Genomic DNA, 18,887 nt, shown 5'->3' on the forward strand with positions numbered 1-18,887 from the left:
TGAAGGGGGTATTTGCATGGTTTAACAACTGTATTGATGCCAGGAGGAACAGCCTCTGATTTGACTAAAGCAGCTGCCTCCTTCCCAGCAAAGGTCACGTTTGGCTCAGAGGCTCTTAGTGTGTGTTTGAACAACTGGATGGGATGTAGCCAAGGGAGGGTGGGCAGAGAACTAGAAGGCTGCTCCTCTAGTTACAAGCCTTTTCTTTGTGGTACCTCCTTTGAGACTGGGTCCAGAATCGTTCACAGGATGGTGGCTTGACAATGTTAAGTGAAAGCCTCTCTGGTGGCAGGGCTACATCTGAATCTTGCTGCAGGTTTGGGGGGATCTATATTGACAGTTTCCCTTGTATAGGTAAGAAGCTGCCAAGTTGCACTTCACTAGGAGAAGTGAAAAGGCTTCAAGTTCTTTGTCTCATGTAGCTTCTGCGCTCCAACTCTTGCATAAGACCTGTCTGCCCCTCTGAATAAGGATCTTTTTTAAAAAAAGAACAATATCGACTTTGAAAATTAACAGCTTCAAGAAATGAGAGTTGGTTTCACATCTGCCTCCTGGTTCTGCCTTCCCACGAGGAGTTTGGGATCGCTCCCTGCTGGTGTTTGTTGCTGTGCAGAGGATTCCTGTGAAAGGGGAAAGCTACCAAATAATGAAATTGCCCATCCAAAGAACAACACCTTGCCAAGATTTAGAAAATGGAGAAGGGAGAGAGAAGTTCTGTAATGTCTGAAGTGTGCACAAGCAGCTCTGAGTAAATTGTTGAGACTCTTGATAGTTGGGGCTTTGGCCACTCTCACTCCTGATAAAAACACTCCCCAGGCATTGCCTCTGCAGTCAGGTACTTTGGCATAAAATTGTATGTAGCAAGCAGTTATTAAATCAGAATCTCTTTTAAGGTTTGAAAGATGTATTTTTAGGGTGTAGTCTGTGTGAAATATTCCTTGGTTAATAGAAATATAGTGAATGTTAGACGCATGACTTACGCTAATAATCATGTTTCTTACAGTAAAAGAACTTGCTGTGATGTCCCTAATGTTAAATACAGGCAGACAGCTCCAGTCCCTGTACGTAAGAATGCAGATTGAATCTTGTTTATCATTACATCAGTCTGCAAAAAGGAGATTTAGAAGAGCAGAATTGTTTGTGTGACATGGAGTGACTCCCATTGTATAGAGCAGAATAGCACTCAAAAATTTCTCTCCTCTCCCTTGCCCTTTTGATGACAGATAGTTGGCAGCGGATCAAAGCACAAACAGGATTAATGTTTTGCATATTCTGTCCTACATGGCCTGAAAGGAGCAGAGATGGAATTTTTCATCTTTCACTTTAAACTGCATTTAATATCGTGGCCTAGTTTAGAGCTATGCGACTCATTCCTTCCATTTCCCCCGAGGCCTCTGTTTCTGGTCAAGGAAAGGAGGGCATGACTCCCTCTGGAGCTCATCAGCGCTGCTCAGCTTCCTCCTCCTCCTCGCAGGCTGGTGGAAGGGGCTGGAGCAATCTCCAAGCAGTGACTCTGGAAGCTGCTGTCACCAATGGCTGTGGGTACAGCAGGGGAGCTGCAGGCCCCAGGGAATCCAGGGCAGGGGCAAGATCCAAGGTTCTCCTACCGCAGCTTTAAAAGCTGAAGTGAGTCACTGCCATGGGTCTCATCTCCAGATGGCTGGTCTCAGTGTCCTAGGATGCTCTCCAAGCGTGTTCCTTCTCAAAGCGTAAACTGCCTTCTCAAAGATGTCCTCGGAAAGGAATGTTAAAGATTTTGATCCACGTTTTGGCGGATGAATTGTTTCGCTGGCAGCAGTGCTTTCTCCTCTTTGGAAAAAAAACAAACAACAACTTGAAAACGGCAAGAAAATTTGAAGGTGCTTGTTTAAGTAGTGGTGTCATATTGGAGTCATTTCCTTCACTGAAGCTTGCACTTGACCATGCCTTGGGCACGTCTTCTCTGTCCTGCCCTCCCCTCTAGTGGGGTGACTTGTCATTGCAGCTTAGTTTGGGCTGAAAAGTTACTCGGGAGGTTTTGGGGAGGTTTGGGGGATGTTTTGGGGATGTTTTGCAGTTGCAGAGTTAGGTAGTGACCAGAACATGGTGCAGAGAACTGTAGGATGGGCACAGGATACACGGGATGGTAGCGTGGACTTTGTGGAAGAGGAGAAATAGTAGTGATGGGAGATGTGAAATACAGGAGCGATTGGCTGTAGGTCCTTTGATACTGAGTGCCCTCTGTCCATGAGAAAGTATGGATGCATTTGCAAAGGAGATAGTTGATGGGGTGAAAGTGATTCAGATACCTGAATCTGACCACCAGGCCAAAACACAAGGTCCAGGGAAGGAGTTGGTCAGAGTTGCTCATGGGAAGAGGAAGAGGTTAGTGAAGGTTGGTTTGGTTCCAGAGAGCATCCCAGGTACTGGCGATGGATCTCATCTACAGTTCTGTTCCTGTAGGCAGTCAGCTATATTCTGGAAAGATGGTCCTTCTCACACAAATCTGCTACATTTATGTCTAATATTAAAGAGATCTTGTGCGAGCTTCAGCAGAGACAGATGGTAATTGATTGGGCCATGTCTGGCCTCCTCCACACTGAGCTCTCGAGGGCTGAATTTTGAGTGGAGCTACGATAACGATCTGCGTATTTCAGGATCTTCTCCTGTCATTTGTGGGACTTTGGGCGTACCAGGCTTGCCAGTTGCTGTGACGAGGATTTTTTTGGCATGTGGAAACGGCCATTCATTATAATTCTAAAAATGTTTGCATAGCTTGGGTTCCTGAACAGCACGGTAGAGATTTCAAGTGCTCTTTCAGTTGTTTTACCTTGATGTGGCTTTGAGGAACTTGTTCTCTGGCCAAATGTATGCTTTTCAGCCGTTTCGGCTTATTCAAAACCCCCACCGTGTCTTTAGTTATCCTGCCTGTAATGAAACCTCTTCCCCTCCTCTCTCACCTCTTCCTCTTCCCCCCCAAGTCGACTTTTTTGTCAACCCACAGAGCTCATGCTCTGGTGGGATCTGAGAAGTTCCAGCGATAACAAACACAACCGCAACAGCTACTGGTGTTTTCAACAGGGCTTGAAATAAATAATAAATTTGTTCTGAGGAATCTAACTGCACAGCTGATGCTGGCTTCCAGGTCCTTGTCTTACTGATCTTGCTTAGGACATTTAGCAGATCAAGTCCTTAAGGTGAAGCAACATCTTGGAGGAAAGGCATGAGGTTCCTGTATCTTGAGTTTGTCATCCCCATCCTCACGCTGTGAGGCTGTTACATCAGGTCGTGCAACCCAAAGTAGTGGGATGGGGTTGGGGATTGGGCAAAGCCAGTGATGGTACCTGTAGTGCTGGTGTCTTTCTCAGTTTAATGGGGATCTGTTGCTGATGGTACTTGAACGATTGACCCTTCAGGGATCGGAACCTCATCCTGCAAATCTTGTGTGTGTGTTAAATTTGTGTTTCCTTTTTAACTTCTGCTGCAAGAACTTCTAATATGTGGTTCTGTTGAGTAGAACCCATTGAGCTGTGTCAATTCTTACAAGATTTGTCTTTAGCACTTTGCAGTTGGTAGTGTAAAGGACATGCCACATCCCTCTGTTCTGAGATCAGGGAGATCTCTAGAAGCTAATGCAGAGTCTGCTCAGGATAACCCAGAGGGACCTGTGCTCTCCAGCGCAGGGGCAGTAGGCAGTTGTCTGCACTGGCAGAGCCCAAGGTGAGTTTATCTCTGCACGTTACACTATACCTGTTTGCCATAACTGGTGTGTGGCACTGGGGAGGTGGCCCATGTGGCTTCTGTGGTGACACTGGCTGCCTGGCTAAGAAGAATAATCTCAGGGATCAGAGCTGCTGTTTCCACCACACTATTTTCCACTCCAACCTATTGGGAATTGCCTGTACTTTTCACTACTGGGGTGAGAAATGAATATACACCCTCCTGGGAAGTGCTAGTAATTAGGATTACAAATTTAGCGGAAGAGGAGCAAGGTAAGGAGGTCTCAGAATTTAGGACTGAAGTAGACTTTCTTCGCTTGCTCTAGAAATGAGATACCTAACTGCTTTCATGTATGCAAGGTAGTTAAGTACCACCAGCTGCTTGGAAGTACTCGATGCCTTTTACTTTTGCAAATGTCAAATGCTGGTGTTACTACCTGTCAAGGCAAAATGCAGTGTGAGCAGCATGGTCTGTTGGGTCGCTGCTGCCCCTGGGGTGTTAAGCAAGAGAGCTGAAACGTGCAGAGACTTTGGCTGCCTGGGGAGCGTGGGTGGCCAGGACAGCTGGCCTGTCTCTGGAGCTATGGACAGCAAACAGTCTGGCTCAGATAGGTCCCGAGCCAGTGGGGCTATTGCAAAAGCTCAAATCATGGGAAGTGACTCTATACGATTGGATTCTTCTTTAAGCAAGGCCAGTCTTGGGTCTGTATCCCAGAGAGTATCCCGGGGTGTCCTGCCAGCCAGGGAACGCAGCTGACGCTTCATCTCGGGAACAAGAACTTGGCTCCTTGGCCTGAAAGAGCTCTGTGGCCTCTCATGTGATGGCTGCTCTTCATCTGTGTGTTTGCACCGTTCGGAATGATGCTACGGCTTGTTTTCTGTTGACTCTGGAATTCATTGGTGTTTTCATTTGGAAGGGGTCAGGAACGCCAGCTTCCTTATCGAGTTGCTGAGCTGATGCTGAGGTATGATGAGTGGAAGGTATTCCTGCCAGCTCTTGCTTGTTGTAGATGGTCTGCAGGTTTTAGCTTGAATTTGTGGTTGCAGGTGGCTCCAAGAGAACTGCTTCATGGTGGTGTTCTAGTTCTGTTCTTAGAAACAGACCAGTAGCAAGCACGCATTTTCTAGTTATCCTTATGTCTCACAGATTCAGATTTAAAACAGAGAGAGGGAGAAACAGAATATCCAGCAGGAGGATCTGCATTTAACTCTGCACTAAAAGGTGAAATGAATATGAGCTTTGTGTGCAATAAGCACAAAGAGTGTAGTTTAAAAAATCATCGGGAAAAAACATCTGTTTATGTGGTTATCTTACGGAAACAACGTTTCCACTCCTCCCCTTGTCCGAGCTCGATGCTTTTATGTGTTAGTTTTTGTGGGTTTTTTGTAAATGTGTCTATTCCAGAACCTCTCCCTCTCCTGTAGCTTCTCTTCCTCTCCTGCCCTGGGCAGCAGGTAGGTACGTGCTCTCTCTGGTGGGGCTGAACCAGGTGCCCAGGACACACAGTTCCTCTTTCCCTTTTTTCCACTGACTCCCTTTGGAACTGACATTTATCTCATTCCCCAGCCTTCCCCTAGCCCAGGAAATCTCTTACACACCTTTTCTCAGTTTCCATCTGTGTGCTGTGGTATGTGAAACAGAAAGCAGTATGTGCATGACAGGGCACCTTCCAGATTGCTCTCCTGAAGCAAGCTGAAAAGGAAGAAAAGGATAGTTTCCCTTCTCAGAAGAGCTGTATGCTCTCCCCAGGGCTGGTTCATGGGAGAATGTTATGGGAGCCTGTTGGAGAGGTGGTTTTGGGCAGGGGCAATGCTGGGGAGGAGAGCACAGCGACTGCTTTGGTATAAATCACCTCTGACTTCATCCTTGTGTGAAACACCATCACACTCTGCTAGTTTGGCTTCAGACTTTCAGCTCTTTGGTAGGTGTTTGCAAATCTGGACTTTCTTTATCCCTGCTTTCCTCTTTCAGAAGAGCAGTAGAAGTGCATCATTTTGTGTTTATAAAGTCACCCTCGAGTTCAGGAGTAACAGGCTACAGAACAAGACAGTGCACTCCACTATTGCCATGATACAGCCTGTGCCAACGACTTTGCTCATGGGAGGATGTGTTCATCTTTAAAGGATGATGGGTTGAGTGACAGAAGAAGGAGAAGAATGGAATAACTGTGCTGGAGCTTGGTTAAAGTTCCATAGAAAAGAGCTCTGTCACCAGTTATAAAAACCTGAACACTTCTGAGAATTAAGTGCCCACCACGTGGCTTCATCAGGAAAATGTTAGCACCCCTGTTGTCACAGTGGCAGAAGTCTCTTGCAGCCACCTACTTGCTGGTTTGTGTCTTCAAAAATGACCAGAATACATGGCACTATAGTGAGGTCTTGGTCTTTACTGAGGTCAGTTTTGTGCAGCTCCTCTTGGACCATACACTGCCAGCGAGTGGTGGGCACTCACTGGGGAGATCTTCTGCAGGAGGCAAAGCAAGTGAGACACAAAACTACCTTTTTGCTTCCTTTCTTACCTTGTGCTGAGCTCTGGTTTTCTTGGGACACCCCTGCCCTGGCCAAATGCTCGGTATGTTTTAAAGCGTGTTTATTCCTGCAGACCTGCATCACCATAATAAGCTTTCACTGACAGAACAGATCTTATACCCCATCTCCAGCCAGTGCCTGGCAATGCGTATGCAAATGTACTGTGAAGCAGAATTAATTGCTGAAATCTCCCTACGGAGGTATTGCTTTGGGCTTTAGTAGGTAGGCCTAGTAAAATTCCACAGCGCATTAGAGATTGTGCGTATTAATTTTGCATCTAAAGCAGCATAGGATGTCAAATTTCCACTTTTGAGTCCATCTGCCCTCACCCAGTCCTATTTGGCAGGTTTATTACTTGCTGGCTTTGTGTATTCTTACACTTGATTGCTGACACTGAAAACTATGAGTGAATATGATCTCTATAAAGGTAATAAAAAAACCCTTCCTTTTTTACCCAGAAGTAAACTGTGTGTTTGGCTCTTGGCCTGCCTTGTTGGCAGGGGTCACTGGAAGTCCATGCGAAGGCACGCTAAATCCTGCCGTGGCAAAAATTCTTGTAATGTTGAGGTTTTAAGAGGGTTTTGAGAGAACATGAAGTGACAGCTGAGCAGAAAGTGAGCTCCTCTGTAGTGACAGCTACGTGCAGCAGCAGCCAGAATTTCCTTTGCCTTCTACAATCAAACCAGTGAAATGCAAGTCTTTGGATTCTGCATATATTAAAGCATATTAACTTTTTTTTCTCCTTTCCTATGTGTGCAGGAGGCAGACAGTGGGGAAGAAGAATGCCGGTCCCAGCCCAGAAGGTAAGATTGTCACTTGAGGCTTGCAAGAGTCCTCGAGGTTATCTTTCTGTGTGAAACATTCCACAGGGGGGGGTTGTTGTTGTTGTTCTGGCATGTTCTGCAAACATGCATCATTTGCTGCCTGTTGCTAATGTTGCACAACTGTCTTAATGTCTACCTTACTGAAAAATACATTTACCTATGGCCTAAATGATCCTCCTGGTAAAGGGGTTGCTGCAGCAAGAGACAGGAAAAGTCAGATCACACTGAAAAATATTTGTGAGGAACAGTTCACAAAGATGTCAGGGAATATATTCTCCAAACTGCTGTTTGCATCCAGTGGAGAAGCAGCATCTTGCCTGCAGACATGTTCTGAATAAATGGGGATGCACCACTTCTCTGTGCACGTGGAGGCTTTGCTTATATCTTAGGAACAAACCCTGGTTGTGTTGGTCCTTAGCTCCCTCCATTTCCATAAGTTGTTTCTCAGGATTTGGTCCATCATCAGAATATTCTGAGAGGAATAACCATCCTAACCAACTCTTGGTCTCTGGTTAAGAAGTTTCTATTGCCATCAAGAGCTGAATTGGATTATTCTAGTTAGCAGGAGTATCACAGGAGGGACTCCAGCAGTGATAGTCACCCTCTAACTGTGTTTCTTCACCTTCTGGTTATGCCTTGTGTACATCTTTGGGATTTGTGAAAAGTTCTATTTCTAGAACCTGAAGTACAGGGTGATCCTGTGCCATAAGGGCACCTGCTGCTTAATATAGTGTGTTCAGGGGATGGGTAGATATTTGCTAGTGGTGCAGGTAGTCAAATATCTACTCCAAAGCTGGGAGAACACTGAGAATTTACAGCTTTTTTAATTATTTTTTTAAATTGGGATTGTTTTGTATGGAGATGTTCACTTTTGTAAATGCCAGTTTGGTTCAAGAAGAAGCTTTTTTGATAAATGGTAATCTCTAAAAACCAAACAAACATCGAAACTTGGCTGATTAAACGGTGACAAGTATTAATAGCTTTTCATAATATAGTCATTATCTTAAGGGTAGATTTCTTGAAGTCTTGTAAGATTTATCTCCTGTCCTCTACGGCATCAAAAGAATTATTTCAGCTAAACTCAGTAAAAGCAAAAGCTGTATATACTTGGTAACTTCTCCAGCAGCAGGAGCACTTTCTTGGCTTAAACTGTTGCAGTTAAATTCTATGAAAGGCACAAGATTCCCTCCAGAGGGAGTAAAGGGGAAGTGAAGGTGAAATAGTTCTCGCTTTATGAGCTCTTTGACTGTTACAGTTCTTTGCTTAATGTTGTTTGTACGAGTAGGTAACAACGGAAGCTGTGATTTCTAGCATTTAAAAGGCTTGAACAAGATTTGGGGTTTGGGGCCAACTTGGATGAATCTGCAGAAGAAAAAGCTGTCGTGGTTGTGCATTCCCATGATTTCGGTGTAATCCTGTGATTGTGTGGCCTGGAGAAGGTGACTGGTCTGTTTCCTTCAGTCTGCTACCCTTAAGTGATGATTTAAGAATTGCTGTTTCTTCATTTTACAACTTTCATGACTGAGAGGAAAGCTGGAAAGCGCAATTCCCAAAGGCTCAAACTGAACTCAGCTAAACTCTGATTTTTAATTTCACTCAGCCTTCCAGCAGTCACAAGATCAACTTATGACTTGATCTCAGTATACATAATGTATTGGAGGGGGTGGGAGGTATTTAATTGTTGTGGGCACTTAGCAACAATTGGAGGTTAGGTTTCAAACAAGGGTTTTTTTAATATATTTTAAATAACTTCCTGGGGTAGGAAATGACAACCTGCTGTTGATGTGGTGATCTGAACTCCGTGACTCCTGTTGCTGGGGTCAGAGAGCTAACTGAAACCAAGATCCTTCTTAGGGAAAACAAGGGGGTGGGTATTAAATGTGTTTGATTACAGTAGGATAAAAATAATAGTCAAATGTGGAGAAGTTGTCAGCCTGGAGTCCTGCTGTGGAGGAGCAACAGATGTCTATAAACAGCTTTTGAGTGTATCTAATCCCCAGTCTTCAAGGGAACAGACCAAGTAGTAGCTGTTAAAAATGCAGAGAGTAAAAGGGCAATGGATGGAGTTTGGCTTTAAAAGCAAAGGTACTTTATCAGCTGCGGTGTCACCAAAGCAGGGCTCTGCAGCAGCCTGACATTCCTCACTGCCTGCCTGGACAAGGCCAGGCTGGTGAAGTTCTCCTGAGGCATAATTCAGGTGACCTGGCTTTAGCTACAGTCAGTGTTTGGGATGGGATTTTTTGCTCTTGGTAAAATTCTTCTGACGAGGAGTCCTTTTGTCTCCTGCACTCATGTAAAATTTGTTTAAACACTACTTCAGGGTAGTGTGGTTGGCATCAAGCGTGCCCAAACTCATCAACTGGACATTGAATGCAAGAGCATTACTGTGGCTAAAAGCGTGTTTGGGTTAATAAAATAAATTTTCAATATTTATAAAATAGGATGTTAACGCATAGAGTTGTTATAATGCTTGCAAGGGAACTAGCTTAAGACCTAAGCATAAGCACATAGACATGTCTGGTGTCAGAAGAGTGGTCAGTCTTGAAGATCATTAAGTAGAGCCTTGACTTCCATTGTCCTGAGTGCCCGTGTCTTTGCGCAGTCCACAGATTGAGATCTCAAATGAGACAAATGTTCCCCTTAGATCCAGCTCAACAGCATTGCTAGTCCTGTGGCGAGTAATTTCTAGATAGATTCTTGTTTTAGGTTTCTGCTGTTTATCCTTTCTCACTGATGAGATACGGGTTATGTATCGGGGCGAAGGGGAACACGCAGAAGCGACTGGCAGTGTGACAGCAGGAGTGACTGCTGCCTGTTGAGCAGGGGCTGTGAGGAGCAACCAGTCTAAAATGCCCTCCAAAGAGGCAGAGAAATTAGTTTCAAACAGGAGCTTAAACTTGTCAGTAGGTACATCAAGATCATCATATCTAAACCCAGTAATCTACCCGGGTGCTGACCTCTTTGTGCTTTTTAAGATTGAGCACCACACAGGACTGTGACTGTGTGGACTCGAGTCTCGCAGACGAGGGAGAGGAAGTGTGTGAAACTGTTGTTTAAACCCAAACCTGCTCTACAGAGCAGGCAGATGGGAAGACAGGTCTGCACTTGCCTCTTGGTTGGGGTTTGCCTGCGTGAAGAGGGAGCACCAGCACAAGCTCAGTCAATCCTCTCCCCTGCCATTGCCCGTCCTTGGCTTCTGCTCTCCCAGAAGGGCTGGTCCTTCCTAAAGCACTTCACTCTCCTACACTAATGCTCTTAAGACTGTTTCAGCCAGCACCATCATGGAATGGGGAGTTTTCTGCTTTGTGAATTAGAGGAATTCACTTAAAAGCTTTTCTCCAAAATATGGAAAGAGCAATTAGATGTGCAGGAAGAGAGTTCATGGTTGCTCTGCAGTTACTCTTGGAAGGTGCTTGAAACGGTATTTTCTGGCAAACTCTTTTGTGCTGATGCAAAGAGGAATGGTTTGTTTTCCTACTTGAGGAAAGTGCTTGGATATGGTGAAAACGGACCTAATTTTTATAAAGACTTCTATCCATTACTAAAAACCACAGCAAATTAATACTGCAAATACCTGAAGCTGAGCAAATAGGTGAAAACCAGCTTGTCTTCAGGAATATTTTTTTCTCCCAGCCAAGGCCTGCTCTGGGGGAAGCCCAGGAGGATCTCTGTGTCCTGCTGCAGCTCTGACCATTCTTGCAGTTTATGGGTGAGACCCCCAAATCCCTGACACGGGTCCACGTTCTTGCTCTGAAGTCCCTGACCGAGCTGGTCCTGGTCACCTGTCTAACTCTTGGCTAATGGACTAAGAGCACTGCATAAGCAGATGTCCTGAATAATCTATTTGTTACATTTATTACCTTCATAACTACTTTCTAGACGTTTTTATTAGCCTATCTGGAGGCTGTACAGCTCGCTGGCCTGCGCATCTCTCCTCCTGTCCCCAGTCGAGCTGCTGCCACGCTGAGTAGGCATCTGTGCTACCAACCTCTTTGCATCCTCCTGATGTTGTTAAAACTTAACCTAAAATGCATGTGTGTTGAGCTTTGAGTTGTGTTTACACCAACTGATCTATTGACCGTTCAGGTTTTGTGTGCTCTGTGCCAAGGTTGCAAGGATTCAGCATCTTTGTTTTGCTGACAAAGGACATCTCCAGGGCCGGGGGCAGCAGCGATGCTGCAGCCTGTGCTGGATTTGCTGTCAGGATCTGCTGGTTGCTGTTTTTGGGGTATATATTTGAAATGGTGCCTCTGTTTCCGTGCTATCTGTGAATTTACCAGTTCTGTCTGCCTTGAAAGAGCTCTGGTTGCTGAAACGCAGCAGTCAAGGCTGTATGGTAACTGCTGCCTATAAAATTGAGTAAGCTGTCCTGCTCGGCGAGGCTGCTGGGGACTTCAGAGCAATTCTTTGATCTTTTATGGCCTGGCGCTTGGTCAGACTAAAGTCCATTTTCTTAGGTAGAGCTGAGGAGCCTGCCATTCCCTACAAGTGCCACAGAAAGTGATTAGCTCCTGCTCAAAATCTGGGCTTTGTTACCTAAAAATATATCCCCTCTTCAGGTGGGGGTGAGAGGGTGGTGTTAGGAAAGAAAAAAATCAAAGAACCAAACCATCGCCTTTTGCAGGCCAAGTATGGTTACCTTCTGGTTTGTTTTTTTTTAGTCAAAATAGTTCCTTCCAGGAGTGAACTGGGAAGGAAAGCAAATCAGATTATTGCCATGATAACAGCTGGATGTGCCAAGATGCCTCAAGGTTTCAAGCTGTGAGTAAATACCTTTGTTTTAGGAGCGGAAGGCCACAGTCTGAGGCAGGAGCGTATGGTTTGCAGCAGTGTGAAAGTTGTTTCTCAAACAGTAAGTGGCATCGGTGCATGTGTTTCCTTGCAGAGGGCAACAGCTCAATAAATTGTAAGCCAACTTGTTTGATTTTTAAACTGAGACCCATTTAAGCTTCTCTCTACCTGAGGGTTGTGGCAGATGGATGTGCTGTTCCCCAGGAGAGAGGGGGGAGTGATCCTCTGACACCCAATTGACTGCATCACCTACAGTCTGCACCAAGACGTGCAAATCTTCAGCATCCTGTGTCTGTTGCGACTTTTGGAGATGTGTTATCATCACCATGTGGGGCTGCTGGGGCTCCTGACACTTCTGGGTACCCTTACAGCGTATCTTGTGGTAGAAGAGAAACTTGAAAAAACCCACGTGCTGGGAGTTCTAGCAACGAACCCTTCTTTGCACTTCCTTTGGGCGCTGCTGCAGCTGCCAAACGTTTATTTTGCTGGTACTTAAACAGTAGCTGGATCTTCTAACGGGCGTGCAAGACAATGGAACTCCAGATCTTGAGTACGAGGGCACTGTGTGTGGGGTGTACAGGAAAGCTTGTGTTTATCCACGCCGGAGATTACTAAGCTCCTGTAGTATGGACCTTATCTTTAGAATGTGTTTCCTGAATCCATCTTTCTGTCTTTCCTTTCAGTGACAGCTTAGCCCTCTCTGTGGCGTTTACTGCAGCTGCTTGTGGAGAATGTCATACCCAGATAAAGCACGGTTCTGTTAAGCTGCCAGCTCTGCTGACCACCAGAGAAAGTTCTGTGGGCCACACATCACAATTTACTAAAGTGGGTCTGTGGTCTTCGTTTCTGAATCCCACATGGTTTAGCACCAAACTGTGAGCGCTTGTAGTAAAATTGGGGTTTATTAGATCAGTAACAGGTATTTGCAGGGCTAGTTTGCTGAGAGGTCTGTGTCCGTGGTTGCAACATGTTCAGTCCAGTCCGATTACATACCTGTAGATCACAATAATGTCTAAGATGACTTCAGGTGTGATCTTGAGGCCGAAGGAACAAGCAGACTAATATCGTCGCGTTACCAAATTGCCAGGTAAACACACGATGCCGTAGCAGGGAGCTCGCTCACAATATGAATGCTTATGAAAAGTTTGTTAATGTGTCATCCTAAGTGTATGAACAGAGGAGAATGAGGAACAAGGCCAAGACAAACTGGGAAGTAAAAGGAATGAAGGTGGGTCAGATCCTTCAGCTACCAAAAGGCTCTGCTGGGCATGGAGCAAGCCCAGAAGAGCTGTCCCCAAGCACTTGGGCTTCTTCTGCAGAGGCTGGTGAAGGAGGGGTGGGCCAGGAGGTGCTGTAAGGATTCCAGACGTACTTGTGTCTCCTGCTGAGCATGAACCAGGTGCTCTACGCTAGAAGAATTGAAGTCAAGGAAAGATTCCTGTTGTAAATAGAAAGGGAAACTCCAAAATAGCCTTTCTGGTCCTTTTCCTGGTAGGGCACCTTGGCAAAGCTTCAAAGCTAAACATGAATCCTCAAGAGTTTTCAGCTCTGTGTGGATTTCAGGCACTGAAATGTATTTTGAGAATCTGGGCCAGGGTTTCTGGACTTGTTGCCATTCAGCCCTTTGGTATCTTTGCATCAAAGAAATTAGGGGTGTGTTTTTGATAGTTCAGAGGATTTAGATATTTTTTTTCCATAGGTCACTGAAATAACACGTTACCTATTCTATGACCTCAGACGTGTCATTCAGGCATGTTTCTTCCTTGCTGGACTTAGAGCTGTACTGTAACTGTTTGCAAAGGTCTGGATTAACTTTTTAGTAGCAATGTAGATGTTCACACGGAGAGCAGTTGGCTGTGCAAATGGGATGCATTGGAATTTTTGCATCCAAGGAAGTAGTTTCTTCAAAGCTCCTCTTGAATACATGTGGAAGACAGCTCTCTAGAAAACAGGAGAAGGTGGCTGTGGGAGATGTTTCTGCAAAGGTTGTGTCTCAGCATGTTACCCTGTCCAACATTAACGTTGCTTGTTGAGAGCAGTGACAGATGTTGCTGCTTGTGTACCTTTTCCCACCCCCGTTGCCTGGTGGCACATCTCAGGTCCCTTCAGTCCTCTTTGCTTCTGCCTCTGTAAAACAGGTGTAATTGAACATTGACCTCTTTGTGTCAGACCCTCTAAGATTTAATGATAAGTAAACTATACAATGATTGGGCGTGGGGTTTGTGAGGGAAAGGTTTAATGAAGTGATAATATTGCAAAATAGGTGTTGAATTCTCAACTGAGAAGCCTAATCATCGATCATGATGGGCAACTGACCAAACGGGCTTTAAAAGCAGGGTTTTGTTCTTTCTGTGATGCTTATCACCCTACCCCTGCGCCTGTCTGATTCCTTTGCTCGAGAACTGGAAACAGAAATACTCTTTGACAGCTTAAATAACCAAATTTAGAATGTGGCTTCCTGTTCTGACTGGTTCTTCAGGATTCAAGTATAGTTTTGCGTGCTTTCCCTGTTCCTGCCTCCCCCCTCTTTTTCCTTTTTTTTTTTTAAACTAGATATAGGCTCCTTTATAATTACTTTGTTAAATTCCCCTTACTGCGTGTAATAAAGCTGGTGTATGTAAGTGCTGCCGTGGTGGGTGGTATGCCTCTTACTCACTGAGAAAGCTTTGTTTCTTTTCCTCTATCTCGTTCTGCCCTGCATGCATTGGCTTGTTTGTGATCACTGCTACTGAAAAGGCTTCGTGCTTGCCCGATAAATTGGACTCCATAACGCAGCTGGCTTTGTCTCCATTGCTAAAAATGGCCAGAAGACTTTTGACAGATCAACTTCTCCCTCCAAAGCGGGGAGGCAGCAGTAGGACGCGAGCGCAGGAGGTGCCGCTCTCCAGGGATCCATCTCTACCTGTTTACAGGTTTGCTGCACTAATTAACAGATAAGTCATCTGTTCCGACTCTTAATCCACTCCTAGACTCTGTTCATTGATGAAAGCCATAGACTGTTCATTGATGAAAGTTACATGGTAGCATGAATTAACTGAACCTCCCACCAGAAAAGCGGGGGCATGGGATCCTTTGACGCTGGAACAGCTGGAGTGTGGCACCATGTTCTTCAAAGCTACCTCTTCGGGCTCTTTTTTCCCCATCAGACCTGGTGCTGGGGCAGCTGCCTTTGTGGGGGAAGATTGAGTGTAGCTGCCGGTGAGAAAAACAAAGCTCTGGGCCCCACCTCGGCACACCGAAATGAACTTGCTACCTCTGCTCTCTGCGGCGGTGCCTGCGCGAGGCTCCGGAGCTGGGCTGTGGGGCAGCGACGTGTTGTTTTCAAAATTCTGTAACTTTTCATAAACGACTCCGGAAACAGCTGCCCAGGGGTAAAGAACAAACTTTTCCGTGCGCGCGGTGGAGGTGGCTCGTCGCCGTGTGGGGGGAGGATGTGATGGGGGTGAGGGGGAGGTTGGTTTGCCTCACGCAGCAGCTTCACAAGGGTTTTTCAAAATCCTCTGAAAAACACAGGTCCAGGCATTGCCTTATCTGTTACACTGATGCTGATAGATTGAGGCCAAAATTCCTTCGCCGGACAACATCCCTCTCTTCCTTTTGCCCTGAAGAGGACTAACGTTGCAGCTGTACGACCTTACATGGGTTTACCTTGCTGTGTTGGAGGAGGAGAAGAACATTCCTTGCTTGTGCAGAGAGCACCTGGGGTTCAGTCCAAATAGACTTAATACCAAACCCTTCATACCCACTGGAATGAGTTTCTAGAGGGACTATGGCAATATATTGTCTTTGTTAGGGCTCTTCAGAAGGAGAGCACTGAGAGGACTGGAGGAAGTCTTGCTGGCAGACATGTTCTGAGATGAAAAAAGGTCACCAGGCCCCAGAGTAGGCTAAGAATTGTACAAGCCTAATAAGACAATCCGTGCTCTGGATTTAATCATCTTGGCATGTGAGCAGACACCCAGCAAACCCCTGTGGGATAGGAGTGGGTGGAATATGGTGACACCCACACCTTTATGTGGTCTGACAAGAAGCAGCAATTCAGCCTTAAGCTGTTGATCTTGGATGGGAGCGTTAACTTGATTAATGAATGCCCTCTTTGCGTGTGGACTATGTGCACCGACAGGACTCCGTGTCCAGCTCTAAGTGTTCCCTCTGCATGTGTCAGACCCCAACATGCTGATGCAAACCCCGACTGGAGTGTTACTGGGGACCTCTGCATGAGGAGAATCCCATTTGCAAGCTGCTGGCCCCGTGCAGGACACAGGATTACTCCATTACGGCATTGCAAGATCAAAATGTGTTAAAAAGCACAAGGAAAGTAAGGCAGCTGAAGGTACTGGTGGAAGATACTGTGACTGTGTAGCTTTGAGATGGACACACTGGGGGAGATGGTGATTGTATGAATAAATTTTGTATTTTCAGCCTTGTCTGCCAAACAGAACACTGTAAGTCAATACAAAAGATTTGTACATGTGGGTTATTCCTCCACCCCCTTAAAGTCCTCTCCAGGGGCACTCTGTGGGCATTCCCTCCCTTCCCTCCTCCTGGCCACACGTCCTTAGCTCTCCTCATCACAGGGTTTTTCCATGATGCTTCCAGAGCTGGTTCTAGCTGCCGGAATTGCTGGCTTAGTTACCTTTGCAAAGGTTTTGGGATTTTTTTTATTTTATTTTTTTTAACGGCATGTGTCTTGCAGGATGTGTGTAGCTGCAGTTTATTAGTCTTCGCCGTGTTCAAAGGTGAAGTGAAATCCTGCCACCCGACAAGGGCTGTGGGGGCAGAGGTGGGGGTGTTTACTGCACCCTGTGGCGTGGCCCTGCTAATCCTGTGACCCGGGGAGCCTGAAATGCCGTCCCAAAAACTGGGGCAGGCAGTGCCCTTTTCCCCCTAGGGCAAAGGGTAATTCCGTGCACTGGGCTGGGAAGCACTGGAGACCCCAGACAGACTTATTTACATCTTGTCACACCGTGATTAATGGCCGTGCTCACATGCTCTGTTGCAGCACGGTGGTGATTTAGACTCTTACCTGTCATCACTGCAATTTCGTGCACTTTAAATTCTGGATGTGTTTGTCCCGGCAGAGAGCACCTGCTTCCAGCGAGGAGCAGGTTCTTGGCCGTCTTGTGACCTGCTGGCTTTCAACTCCCATCTCGTGGTGTGTCCCCTCAAAGCCCCTTCTTTCTGCCTGCTCAGAGATCAGGTTATCGGGTGAATTCTGCCCGTGTCCAAGTGCAGGATGCAGCTTTGAAGAAATAGAGTTGTTCCTTAAGTCTGATTTTAAAAAGCAGAATATGAAAATAACACATGCTGTTATTCCCAATGGACAGTGGGAACTGAGACACTGATCTCACCAACATGTAGCCTGAAGGCAGTGTCAGCCTCGGGCTGGTATTTCAGTCTTTATGGCAACAAAACCAGGTTCAAATAACCTTCTATTAATGCAGATCTCAATATACAAACTTACTTGAGGTAAGTTTTCTAAAGGTTCAAAAAGAAAAAAGCTGGGATATCTCTATCATCATTTGTTCTCCTGGCATATGGAGATGCAATACACAATTGTATTAATCCAGGACTAATTAATTTACAAATCTATTATCCATATGTTATGAGTAGCGGCTTTAAGAGTATCCCTTGTAGTTAATCACTGCACTTGTTTTTAGCAGTTTTTAAGGGCTTGCCTCTGTAATGTTAGTTGCATGTAAGAAATCTGACATCTGTCTGGACAGTATCTAAGTGCGTTTTTGTCTTCTACAATGCTCGAATAAAGCCCTTAAGTTATTAATTAGAACAGAAGTTCTGGGTTTGTTTTTCAGTCTATGAATGTGTGGTATGTGTTACTACTGAATGTGAAGTTCTTGCCAGTCTCTTGACCTCTGCAAGGATTGAGTTACCCTCCGTGTCTCTAATGTCCTGATTTTTCCATTGCTTCTCGCAATTGACTTTATTTCTGCCTAACAAAAATGATTTTTTTTGGCGCTGCAGCAAGCTGGCACTGCATTTTCTTCACAGCTGTGAGGAGCCATTCCCAGGGATGTGCTCTTGGCTGGATAAGATGACATTGCTTAAATTAATGCAACCGAACCATATTCTAGCAAACCTGCAGAATCACAAATTCTGCTGCTTTGTCCTTTTCTCCGAAGTGGGGATGGGTGAGACCTTTCAGACAAGTGTGTGTCTTCCTCCTGGCAAGTCTCAGACCTGGAGCAGTTGCCATCACACTGGGTTATTTTTTAAACCTCTCTGAGCTTCTCCAAAAAGTTTTAGCTGATAGTCTAGGGGGCAGTTCTGCGCTAACACCCCAGCAGTATTTTTTTTGGCTATTAAGTAGGTATCATTAAGAAGGCTGGATGTTTAAACCTCCATCTTCCAATGCCAGCTCATTTCTGCCTCGTTACTGGGTCTGAGCACGTGCCACCCGCACCAGACGACTTAAGAATAGTATCTTATCTGTGTCCCTCTGTGCTGGGATGTCCTGCATTCCTATGGGAAACGGGAAACGGAGCTCACTTCCCGGGTTTCTGGGTTGTTTTCCTAGTTAAACCACTTGCCCTCCGTGGAAGGGCTGGAGAACCCAAATCTTGGGTGGGGGGTTTGTGCCGTGGGGCTGCTGTGGGTGCAGGGCTGGATTGAGCAATTCCCCCCCCGACTCTCCCCCGCTGGAAAACCAGATTCATTTTCCCTTGTGCTGTAACCTCCCAATTCCCAGCAGCCAGAGGACAAGATTTTTGTTCTAACGAACTTCCTTTCTTCCTTTTCTCTTGAGGGGCGACGGAGCTAAAGATTAAATAGCATTGAAAGGCAGCTGCTTCTCTCTTCCTTTGGCAGAAAACGAGTCGTCGAGACTCCGCGTATGAAAGTTATTGCCAAGAACTATCCCCCCCCCCCCCTTCCCCTGTCTCCTGCAGGAGAGAAATTAAGGTCGTTTCCTAAGCACCCGTGTTGTTGCTGCCTGGAAAAAATAAGAAGAAAAAAAAATTATCTTTTGATGTGCTGCTTCAAGCCTGGTTTTGAAGTTTGCAGCCTTCCTTGTGCTTATTTTGGGGGG

General features: G+C 45.7%; 1 long non-coding RNA gene across 1 annotated transcript in view; it reads left to right on the plus strand.

The window, feature by feature from the left end:
* LOC106894548 overlaps positions 1-17,627 on the plus strand; it is a 33,845-nt gene extending 16,218 nt beyond the window's left edge. The window contains exons 2-3 of the long non-coding RNA XR_001413282.1: positions 6,987-7,030; positions 14,579-17,627. This is a non-coding gene — a long non-coding RNA (uncharacterized LOC106894548). The remainder of the gene's footprint in view (positions 1-6,986; positions 7,031-14,578) is intronic.
* Positions 17,628-18,887: the final 1,260 nt, after the last annotated feature.

Source organism: Calidris pugnax, unplaced genomic scaffold, assembly GCF_001431845.1.
Source record: "Calidris pugnax isolate Ruff unplaced genomic scaffold, ASM143184v1 scaffold133, whole genome shotgun sequence".
Lineage (NCBI taxonomy): Eukaryota > Metazoa > Chordata > Aves > Charadriiformes > Scolopacidae > Calidris > Calidris pugnax.